Genomic DNA, 13,092 nt, shown 5'->3' with positions numbered 1-13,092 from the left:
TGGGGGGGAAATGTCAAGGAGGTCAAATGCCCAAGCCAAGGGGCACACAGCCAGCAGTCAATTATGGCCACAGTCACCATTATTTCATGTTCAATAGGAAAAATATAGCAGGAAAATCCTTTTCTACTCAATAAAAAAGCAAATAATCACCCCCATTAGATTGTTCATGCTGAATGTATGAAATAGTTGGGTTTTTCTTTTCTGTTTTTTGTTTGTTTGTTTGCTTGTTTGTTTGCTTGTTTTAGGGCCACATCTGTGGCATATGGAGGTTCCCAGAGTAGGGGTGGAATCGAAGCCACAGTGGCCGGCCTACACCACAGCCACAACACCACCAGATCTGAGACACTGCAACCTACACTGCAGCTCATGGCAACGCCAGATCCTTAACCCACTGACCAGGGCCAGGATCAAACCTGCATCCTCATGGATGCTAGTCAGGTTCATTACCGCTTAGCCACAATGGGAACACCCGAAATAGTTTTAATAATCGTTGAGATCAAGATGAGGATATGTGAGTTATGGTGGAGTGGTGGACAATACTGCTTATTTAAAACGCTTCCATCCACCTGGCTCTTGCTTCAGTGTAGACACAGTGATACCTACCCCACTGACTTGAGGCGTGGCCCTGCAATTTGCCTTGGCTGATGGCCAGTGTGCAAAGGTGACATAAACGGCGGCTTTAACTACACTTGAGGGCTGTGAGTTGGCCTTGCTCCAGCTAGCCACTGCGTCTTCATCCTGGTCCCAAAGTGAGAGTCACATCGAGCTGCCCTGAATCCCAGCCTGACGAGCTGTGGCTGATACCCAGCCCCACGGGACAGAGAGAAATACACATAGTTTTTGTAAATCACTGAGATTGGAGTTGCTATGCAGCATTATTACAGCAATATCTGACTACAAGTGCATTTGGGGGCACTATCCAGATGTCTCCTTTTCTGTTTTCTGTTGACTCACTGGAGGCCAAGTTATCTTTCTAGGAAAAGCAGGTGATGTCCCCTCAAAAGACAGACCTCCAGGCGAGAAGAAGGATTGATCTTATATACAAACATTTTGGGGCTGCTCAAGAATTTCTGTTACAGTTTTTTCCTTGAATACTTCAGTTTCTCATCTACATCATTTTTTTTGGTAGTTATTAATTATGTAAACTATAGCTGTGTATAGAGTGCTAGACAAAGTAGATACTTCATGAAAATAACACCTAGGTCATGCAATACTTTTGTAAAGTTAGATTTTTTTGTCCCCAATTTTACAGAGGAGGAAATGAAGGTCCATTGAGTCACACAGCTGAAGCCTTCAGATTTAAGCATATGTCTTGGGGTTCTGCTTTCTTATTTTCTGTATTACAACTTTTTTAAATGGATGCACATTTTAAAAGTGGAGACGTGGAATTAAGGGCTGGGGTCAGAAATGAATCACCAAGGCTAGGTGTCAAGACACCAGCAGCTTGGTGAGGGAGACACTTTCAGAGAAAAAGACATCTCAGAGATGCTCAGGTCACCACCTAATCCAACAGTGACTGTCTCTTGAACACCTGTTACATGCCAGGTGTGTCATGTACTAAAGATGCAAAGCATCACATGTTAGGCAGTTGGAGTTTTGTTCTGCAGTAACAGATCCACAGAAAAGTTTCAGACAGAAGGCTATTGCAGGAGTCCAGGAAAAATATGATAATGACCTGGTTGAAGATGATTCAAAAGGCACTTTGGAGGTAAAATTAATATGGGTGGGTGATGGGGAGAGGAGGAAGGAGAAGAAAAAGGAAATGATAAAGACGTCTCCCAGCCTTCTGGCTTGGACAACTAGGTGACTGGTGATGCCATTTTCTGAGACTGGGAGCACTGGGAGGAACTGGTCTTTCTGTTCATTTGAGAGGGAGAGGGTGAATTCAGGTCTATCTTACTTTATTTTATTTTTAGGACCACACCCACAGCATATGGAAGTTCCAAGGCTAGGGGTCGAATCAGAGCTACAGCTGCAGGCCTGTGCCATAGCCACAGCAATGCCAGATCCTTAACCCACTGAGCAAGGCTAGGGATCAAACCTAGATTCTCATGAATACTAGTCGGGTTCATTACCTCTGAGCCACAATGGGAACTTTGAATTCAGTTTGAGATAGGTTAAGTTATAGGTGGATGCCTGTCAAGAGAAATTCAAAATAGGTAAGTATCCAAATCCTAAATCAGGATTTAGGGAAAGTTCACCACTGATGAGTTTGAAATAGCCATGAAGCTTTGGTGTCTGAAGTTTAAAGAAGCAGCCTCATATACTTGTCCTATGGCATATTTCTAAATGTGTTAAACATTTTATGTGTTAAATATACTGGTTTCATGAACACCATGCTGGTTTCTCTTTTTCCTAAATGTTTTATTATGGAAAATTTCAATTATATACTAAAGTAGAAAAGACTATTCCTCCCATCTACCCATTTCAGAGAGTCAACAAGTATCATTCACTCATGATCATTCTTTTTTTTCTTTTTCAGCCACACCTACAGCATATGGAAGCTCCTGGGCCAGGGATCAATTGTGAGCCGCAGCTGTGACCTAAGCCACAGCTGTGGCAATGCTGGACCCATAACTCGAGGCACCAGCAGGAACTCCCCATGATCATTCTCGTTTCATGTATAATTGCCTACTTCCCTCCCCTAAACTTGATTATTTGAAGCAAATTCCTGACATTGGTATCATTTCATCTATGTATATTTTAGAATAGATATTCTAGAAGATAGGGATTCTCTTTTCAAAATACAACCACAATATTGTTAATACTCCTAAAAACGTAATTCATTAACACATCAAATTTTCCTGGAGTTCCCATTGTGGCTCAGTGGTTAACGAACCCGACTGGCACCCATGAGGACTTGGGTTTGATCCCTGGCCTCGCTCAGTGGTGTAGGTCACAGATGCGGCCCGGACCCCACATTGCTGTGGCTGTGGTGTGGGGCGGCAGCTATAGCTCTGATCAGACCCTTAGCCTGGGAACCTCCATAGGCCACGGGTGCGGCCCTAAAATGACAAAAGACAAAAAAAAAAAAGAAAATTTCCTTATTGTCTCTCCAAATGATCAGGTCCAACATCCGATCATTTTTTTGACAGCTGATTTGATTGAGTTAGAAATTAAAGAAGGTCCATTCATTTGCATTTGGTTATGTCTCTTTATTTTCCTTTACATATTGTTTCTCCCTCCCTCTTTTTTATTTCCCTTGCAAATTGTTATTGACAAGACTGGGTCATTTGCTCTGCAGAGTTTGTCACAACCTGGGTTTTATGCATCATATCCCTGTGGTGTTCTTTTTTTAAAAAAAGATGTCCCTCTATCCTTTGGATTTCCTGTGAATTGGTCATTAGATTTAGAGTTTTTATCTGATTCAGATTTGAGTTTGGGGCAAGAATATTTTATGGGTAACTGAGCTATTCCATCAGAAGGCACATTAATGTCTGCTGATCCCTTTAGGGGGATGTTAGCAACCAAGATGAGCATTGCGCAGATCCATTATTTCCTTGGACACTGCAAAACGCTTCTAGTCTCATTCTATTACTCCTTCATTTTTCGTCTTCTATAGAGCAAGCTCTTCTTCATTTCACTATTTGATTATACTAAGATATAGGTTCTGAAGGAAAGGTAAGATAAATGCTTGATTTTCTTACTTACCAATTTGCAGAATGATGATTTGGTTCTTTACCATCATCCAAAAAGATCTGATGAGTTGTGGCCTTTTTGTTTGCTTGTTCTGTATTGTCTTTAGTATCATCATAATTTCAATATAGTTGATCTAGTTCAATGCATTGCAGTTATTATTCTTTTTGATGCTCAAGGAGTCTGTTCTGCCAGAGGATCCAGCAGGTTGATTCCTGAGTATATTTGACGCAACTACAGTGGTCTTTTTTCTTTTTAGGGACACATCCGTGGCATATGGAAGTTCCCCCACTAGGGGTCGAATCAGAGCTGCAGCTGCGGGCCTACACGACACTGGATCCTAGCCGAATCTGCAGCCTATGCCGCAGAATTGGCAACACTGGATCCTTAACCTACTGAGCAAGGCCAGGGATAGAAGCCGCATCCTTATGGACACTATGTCGGGTTTCCACTGAGCCACAACAGGAACTCCCGCCACAGCAGTCTTTGACGGCTTCCTTGCTTTCTGATGTAACTAACACATCCCACCGTCATCTTATACATTTCCTGCTCCAGTCCTGGAATCAGCCATTTCTCTAAGGAGCTCTGGTTCCTTGTATTGTTCTTACAAAGTGTTCTTAGAGACCACAATCTGGGTCATTACTACTGTGTTGGTCATTGCTTCCAGGTATTTACAATGACCAAAGTTGGAAAGTACAAAAATTTTTAAAGAGAAAATATATCATGCAATCATACAATTTGCAGTTCAGATTTAGGATTACAAGGCCATGTTTACTTCTTTTTTTTTTTTCTTTTTACAGCCGCACCTGAAGAATATGGAAGTTAACAAGCTGCCAACTTACACCACAGCCACAGCAAAAGGGGATCCAAGTCGTGTCTACACCACAGCTCACGGCAATGCCAGATTCTTTAACCCACTGAGGAAGGCCAGGGATCGAACCTGAGTCCTCATGGAGACTAGTCTAGTTTGTTATTGCCACATAACAAGGGAACCCCCATACGCATTTCTTGATTTGGTACTTTTACATACTTTCTTTCAGGCTGAAACTCTTGGTTCCTACGACATCAATATAAAATATATTTACTTTATACATTATTATGTGTTAATATACAAATGTATATAAAATAGTTTTAATAATAACAATGTCTATGTTTTTACTAATATTATGATTAATGAGAATGGTTTAAGGTTTTTTTGGTTATATTTTGTTTGTTTTTAGGTCTTTTTTTTTTTGTCTTTGGGGGACTTCCCTTCAAATTGTCAAGTTTTGAAATCACTTGTGTATGTATGGTTAAGTCACCAAGTCGACACACAGTTAGGTTTACTGGTTTCACTTGGCTTTTGATTTTAAAGAATTACTCTTCATTTTCATTTTAACTTTCTATAAGAGAAATGTACATGGTTCCCAAGCCAAACCTACAAAACAATATATTTTCAGATATTAGTATTTTTAAATGTGTCATCCACTCTGTTCCAACTGCTTTCTATTATCTGGAAAATCTTAGATCACATCTACTAAAAGAAAGAAGTAATTCTAGGCATCATTCAGACTGTTGGAAACGATGGTTTTTTTTTTTTTTCCTATGAGGAGAAAAATATTCAACCCTGCAACTTGGAAGCATTTTTGTTTCCCCTAACAAGGACCTGTCTGTCAATTGTCCACAGTTTTAAAACCCCACTGCACAGCCTGAATGAAAACACAATGTCATTATGATTACTGAAATCAATTAGATGTCAAGGTTTTTCTATTTGCACACAGCCTCCTTCAGACAAGAATGTTTTTCAAAAAATCTTTATTCCCTTTGGAATTTTTTCCCCTTAAAGCTTTTATAATTAATGTGACAACACCAACCCAGCCGTGTCTGTAACTTCCTTCCATAGATACACAAATAGAATGTACCAGTTTTATAAGAGTGATGCTCATTGTCCTGCAGGACTAGAAAAACCAGGCTAGAAGCGCTGACCACATCATTGAGAGCCATCTCTCTTTCTTCCCTCATTGCTAGTTCCCTCTCTGTCTCGCTAACTCCACAGCCCAGAGTCTCAGGGATCCAGTCTTCCTTTCCTTCCTCCCTGCCTCATTCCTCTGCCAGCATCCTTCATGATGGATGGTACCAGCAGCCCAGTTCTCCTGCCACCGCCTCTCCCCTCCAACCACTCTCCACACAGCCACCAAAACATTCTTTCGAGAAAATCACAAAGCCCACAGTCTTAAATTTCTGCTTAAAATTTGTTAATGGCTTCCCAACAATCAAGGAACAAAATCCCCAAATCCTTAGCATGGTATAAACACCTTTTATAATCTTGTCCCAAACTTTTTTTTTTTTTTTTTTTTGCTGGTCCCTGGAAGCCCCTCTGTGCTCTTCCTACCCCATGCATTTTTATTCCTCTCTGCCTTCGTTCATATTGTTTCCTTACTTGGAATGTCCTTCCCCACATCTTCACCTAACCAACTCCTATTTATCCTATAGCACCCAGTTCAAGAGTCACTTCTCTCATGAATCTTTCTCATCTCCCAGTCTCCAAACACAGAATAATCCTTCCTTCCTTGATGCTTCTGTTACAGTGTTGTCAGGCTTTATTTCGGTACTTATCTTCCATATTGAGGAAAGGGTCACAGACTTACCTCTTACTATGAACAACTGTAAACTGACAAATGAGATAACCTACATGAAATGGACAAATTCCTAGAAACACACAAATTACCAAAACTAACTCAAGAAGAAATAGAATATACGAGTAAACCCATAAAGAAAGGTAAGAGAGTCAATCAGTCATCAAAAACCACTCAACGAAGAAAAGCCAGGGACCAGATGATTTCACTGGTGAATTCTACCAAACATGTAAGAAGAATTAATACTAATCCTCCCTAAACTCTCGCAACAAATAGAAGAGGAGGGAACACCTCCTAATTCTTTCCCTAAGGCCACTATTACCCAGATATCAAAGACATCACAAGGAAAGAAAACAATAAAACTACCTCTTTTTAATCTTTTTTGGCCACCCTGCAGCACACGGAGTTCATAGGCCAGGAATCAGATCCAAGCTGCAGTTGCAACCTATGCTGCAGCCATGGCAATACTGGATCCTTAACCCACTACACCGGCTAAGGATAAACCTGTGTCCTGGCACTGCAGAGATGCCACCAATCCCCTTGTACCACAGTGGGAACTCAAATAATTTACTCACTTCTTATAATAGGATGAGTTCCTATGTCTCATTTACTATGATGTTCCTACTAGCATATAGCATGCCTGGTACATAGTAAGACGGAATAGAAGCTTCTTTACTTGCGAATAATTTAAAGGGTAAACATGGATGTATTTGTATTAGAGAAGGCTGTCCAACTTGAAAGAGTTTAAATCCTCAGATAGTTTTAAATGGTTATAAAAATCCATCAGAGAAGATCTTTGGGGGGACAGAGAGAAGAGTCTTGAAGGGAGGAAAAGGATGGTTTCTTAACATCACTGCGGTGATAAAACTCCTATATTAATTACCCAGAATTCCCAATGATCCTTGTCATTACAAGTTAACATGGAATGTATGCCATTATTTTCCAAGGAAGTTGGTTCTTTGGGATTCTTTTACAGAAAGTTTGAATGGTCCTTGGGTGTAAGACAATGTGGGTTCTGCATCTCATCTTGCACTATGATTTATCCCTTATACACACTGTGATTTCCAATTTTGTCAAGAATGTTTTCATCTTTTCTCCAGCTACTATAGAAAAGTTCAGTGGAGCTTCCTTGACAGGCTGATCATAAATGTATCAGGATTTCATCAGAAATACAGCAATATTCTTGTCCACAGATTTATACACAAATGACATTTTTGGAACACTGATATCAAGCCCTGGAATGCAACAGAGTCATTTTTCACTGGCTGAGATTGTATAGAAAAGCTGGATCCTTTGTTTTGGGGAGTGCCAGTTTCTGGTGTACAGCAAAGCGACTCAGTCATACATATACACACATTTTTAAAAAATCTTATTTTCCATAATGGTCTATCCCAGAAGATTGGATATAGTTTCCTGTGCTATACAGTAGGACTTTGCTGTCTCTCCATTCTAAATGTAACAGTTTACATCTACTAACTCCAAACTCCCAGTCCATCCCACTCCCTTCCCCCTCCGCCTTGGCAACCACAAGTCTGTTCTCTATGTCTGTGAGTCTGTTTGTTTTATAGATAGGTTCATTTGAGCCATATTTTAGATTCCACATATAAGTGATGTCATATGGTATTTGTCTTTCTCTTTTTGACTACTTCACTTTGTAGGATAATCTCTAGCTGCATCCATGTTGCTGCGCATGGCATTATTTCATTCTTTTTTATGGCTAAGTAGTATTCTATTTTATGTATGTACCACATCTTCTTAATCCAACCATCTGTCGATGGACATTTAGGTTGGCTATTGAGAATGGTGCTGCTCTGAACAGAGGGGTACACATAATCTTTTTGAATTATAGTTTCGTCCTGATTTATGCCCAGAATGGGGTTGTTGGATGGTAATTCTATTTTTAGTTTTCTGAGGAAACTCCATACTTTTTCCCATAGTGGTTGTACCAATTTACATGCCCACCAGCAGTGTAGGAGGGTTCCCCTTTCTCTACCCCCTCTCTAGCATTTGCTATTTGTAGACTTGTTAATGACGACCATTTTGCCCGGCGTGAAGTGGTACCTCATTGTAGTTTTGATTTGCAATTCTCTAATAATTAGTGATGCTGGACTTTTCATGTGCCTACTGGCCATCTGTATGTCTTCTTTGGAGAAATGTCTATTTAGGGCTTCTGCCCATTTTTCAGTTGGGTTGTTTGTTTTTTTGTTGTTGAGTTGTACAAGTTGTTTGTACATAGGATCCTTATTCTTACATTCCCACCCCGCAGGAGGTAAGTCCATCACGTTCCAACACCACTGTGATTTCTCTCCTTCAAACTCCCAAGGGAGGGAACTGGAGCAGGGCAAAGCTAGGATTTTTCTTCAGGAGGTAACAATTCGTCCTCTTTCTTGTGGGAGGGGCTACAAAGATAAAAGGGCAGCAGAAGAGCATTCCTTGTATGTTTCTAGAACAAAATAGGCAACGATACAGAGAAAGTACAGTTGCTCAACAGCTGAGTTACCCTCTAGGAAGAGCCTTGGTTTTGTAAGGCAGATACTTCAAAGAGTTCCTTGGGCTTGGGTTGGAATAGAATGGAGGGAAGAGATGATGGCTAGGTTTTCTTTTTGATTATTGATTTATTTTGCAGAGTGCAGAACATCAATGTAGGATGAGAGTGGAATTATTAAGGAGATGTGAGGATCTGTAGGAAGAGGAGGAATAAGAAAGATGAGACAAGCATCTTCAGCATTGAGGTCCCTGGGGAATGAATGATGGAGGATCTTAAGGTTTCTCTTTTTCACACGCTACATGAACTCCTGCCCCAGCATTCCCATAACAATTTGAGTAAAATATTCATTTCTCATTAACATAGTCTACAGCTAGACCTTGGTTGATTGGTTAGTTGGTTTGTTGGTTGGTTGGTTGGTTGATTTTTTAAAGACTGAACTTAAGTGCTATGTTGACCTAAACATGGGATCACAATTAAAGTAGAGCTCTGCATTAGGACTTGCTCATATTTAAACTGCAAGTATGATGCTCGATGTACTAGCCAGAAAGCTTTTAGTTGCAAGAAACAGAACCCCAGCTTTAAATGATTGGGAGAACAAAAGAGAATTGTTGATTCACATAAATGAATATGGTTTCAGGAATTGCTTGATCAGAGTGCTAACTCCATTTCTCTGCAGTTGTCCTGATTCTGCCTTCTTCCACATGATGGTTTAGTTTTCAGACTCACTTTTATCACAGTGACAAAATGGGACAGTTCCGTACATCACATCTTCCTGAAGAGGAGAGTGTTTCCATACCACAAAAAACACCAAACAAAATTTGGGGTTTCTCTCTAATTGAACCAACTTGGGGCACATGCGCACCTCTGAACCCATTGCCATGGCCAATGGAATTACCATGTTCTCATTCATTGGCTTAGGATAGGCTTTGTGTGATGATCTCTGAAACAAGTGTGTGTAAGAGTAGAATTTTCTTTTTAAAAATTTAAATTTTTCCCCCAGGTTTATGGGTATATAATTGACATGCAACAATATGTAAGCTTAAGGTATATAATGTGATGATTTGAAACACACAAAAATTGTGGCATGTTTACTGCAAGAAGATTAGTTAACACACCCTTCACCTCATATCATTACCATTTTGTTTTTAGTGGGAATATTAAAGCTCTATTCTCAAAGCATCTTTCAAGTAAAGATACAGCATAGGTAGCTATAGTCAGCATACTGTACCCTAAATCCCTGGTATTGTTACCTTATACCTGAAAGTCTGTATCCTAGGACCAACACAGCCACATGCTGAATGAGACAAAAGATGAAACCATTAGCATTCTCCCCAACCTAAGGTAACAGTTCGGTTAGGGGGCCCAGCCCAGAGACTGGCATGCAGTAGGTGCTCAATAACTATGTATGGATCAATAAGTGAACCAAAAAATGAATGAAAGAGGGCACCGCAACCCAAGAATTTTCACCTCCTTTTTGAAAGCAATTTTTAAAAATAACTTTTTTATTTTAGAAGAGTTTCACATTTACAGAAAAACTGCAGAGATAGAGTTCCAAAAAAATCCCACACCCAGTTTCCCTTACTGTTAACATCTTCCATTCCTGGGACACATTCGTCATGATTAACAGAACAATATCGATACATTATTATTAAAGTCCATCCTTCTTCTGATTACCTTAGTTTTTACCTAGTGCTCTTTTGCTGTTCCAGGGTCCCACATTATATCTACTCATATCCCTGAGAGTCCTCTTGGCTATGGCAGTTATTCAGACTTCCCTTTTTCATCTGCTTTTTACTACTTCTACAATGTGGCAGAAGGTAGCCACATGAACATATGAGAAATAGCATTGCCAGTATTTTCCCGGTTTAATTTTTTGTCTTGTTTTGGCAACACAGCAGGAATGGCCCCTGTGTGGAAATCAGGATACCTGGGTTCTCATCCCATTCTGCCACTTCCTCACTGTGTGTACTTGGGAAATTCACCTCCCTTCTCAAGTCCTCTGATTCTCTGTTCCATGACGGACTTGGGAGAACACAATATTTCCCAAGTGTGTCCTTGGACCACTGACATCAGGGTAATTTTGCAGGGCACTAATGAAAATGCAGATTCCTGGGTCTCTCCCTAAACCCACTGAAACCAGTGCTCAGGATTCCTGGGTATCTGCATTTAATAAGCTATAAGGACCATTTTTCAAAATTCTTCTTGGACTGCTTCAAATTCTAGTATATTATGGCTTTTTTTTTTTCTATCACAAAATTCAATTTATGACATGAAGTTTCACGATCATCTTTCTGTCTCCACTGTACTTTCAAATACCTGAGGTACTCATCCCTATGAAGGAGTCTCTCTTACACAGTCAGAGCATCCTGGCTGCACCCATGGATTCCACAGCCTCCAGAATCCAGGGGAGAAATCCAATTAGATCACTTCCCTTTGTCTTTACACACACATAATTTTTCATTGGAATCAATGGATGATTCAACAGTTATTTACTCTGCATCTGTTTTTCAAAACATGTTCCCTAAAGACAGGTATCTTTGAATCCAAAACCTGTGATAGAATTCCTCTCAGCACATAGAACATGCCAAATGAATGTTCAATTGATTAAATGAAGAAATACAGATGGATGATAACTAGCAAGTGAGATAGATGGATGGATAGATAGATAGACAGACAGGCAGCATAGCCATGAGCTGTAGTGTAGGTCACAGCAATGGCTCAGATCCTGTGTTGCTGTGGCTGTGGTGTAGGTCAACAGCTACAGCTCTGATTCAACCCCTAGCCTGAGGACTTCCATATGCCACTGGCACAGCCCTAAAAGAAAAAAAAAAAAAAAAGGCATGATTTTAGTAACCACTCAAAAATCTCATTATGAGGCCATTTTCCCTGGAAGGGCAGCCCTATCATAAATCCGAAGAGCAGTATGGTGTGGGCAGAGTCCAGGACTGGGAGCTGGGAGACCTGCCTCTTAGTTCCAGCTTTACTGGATAACCCTGGACCAAGGGACTCTGTTTACCCATCTATTTAATAAGAATGTTTAACATAAATGAGTTCCTCACCGACTTTGAATCTAGGATCCCATTTAGGATTTTGGAGGGGGAAACAGAGATGGTAGAATAGAAAGGATGAGGCAGTGGTGTGCTGGAGCCAGCTTGTACCTATTTATGAGAACCATTTGTGCTCATCTCTTTCCATTTCCCAATTCTGTGACATCATGTCAACAGCTTGGAATTGGCCACAATGGGAATATTTACACCATGGGAATTGGTGAATGCTAAATCAGAACTTTCTTGGTGGGGGAGCCAATTGCTAAACATTTACCAGCACAGCACTTAAGGGGAATCAACATTTATTGAGCATCTAGTATATGCCAGGCACCTAATGGAGACTGTCTCTCTGTTTTTCTAGTCCTCACAACCATGTGACAAACTCCATGAGGCTCAGAGATTTAGTACCTTGCTCAATGTCACCAAGCAATTAGGAAATGAAGCTGATATTCCAACCCAGAATTGGCTAAATCCAAACTCCTATTACCATACTTGCCTCTCTGCATTTGGAAAGCCAAATATGCTGAGAAGCCGCAAATATAGCTGGGTCAGAGCTCTGAAAGGTACTTTGTGGGTGGATGGATGTTGGGTAGTAGAAATGCTAGATCTCCTTCTCTGCCCAACAAACGTCCTCTAATATTCTCAATTCCACTTAAGATTTTTCAGCTCACACCATCAATATAGAATTGGCCTGGACTCCACTTTTTTCCATTCTTCTCTCTTGGTGGCTCTGCATTATGGGAACTTAGAGCCAAATTATTTGCGGCATTTGCCAAATGTCAATTTAAGGGGCTTGCTTTGGCTGTGAAAGTCCAATAACATTACAAATTTACTATTGTGCTCAGCTGTTGGAAGGCTGTATCATGGGCCCATTGGAGGACAGTTCCATGGTATTGGACCAAATGTAAACCCTGTCTTTCCATTGTAGGAATTGCTATTGTTGGAAAAGCTCTACTTAAGCTAATTCAGGGAGCATATATGCAATTTCCTGCAAACACACATCCTCCTCCGTTCATTACTAGTTTCTCTCTTTGAAGACTTTACTTCATTCTCCTTCACCAAGAGGGAATGGCTCTCAACTGGCTCTGGGAGAGCAACCCAGCAGGAAAAAAAATGATGAGGACCCTTATCAAAGGTGTTTCCAGTAAAAGCAACATCCCCTTATTGAGATAAATTGCATCCCCAGAATGATTTTTTTTTTAATGGTTCCTGTGATGTTAAGGTAACTCATGCCTCTGCCACTTATTCAAGATTGAATTGGGCTGACGTTACTGGTTTTCCTGTGACCACAAGGATGCCTCTCTCA

This window comes from Phacochoerus africanus, chromosome 15, assembly GCF_016906955.1.
Source record: "Phacochoerus africanus isolate WHEZ1 chromosome 15, ROS_Pafr_v1, whole genome shotgun sequence".
NCBI lineage: Eukaryota > Metazoa > Chordata > Mammalia > Artiodactyla > Suidae > Phacochoerus > Phacochoerus africanus.
Note: the sequence above shows the minus strand (reverse complement) of the source record.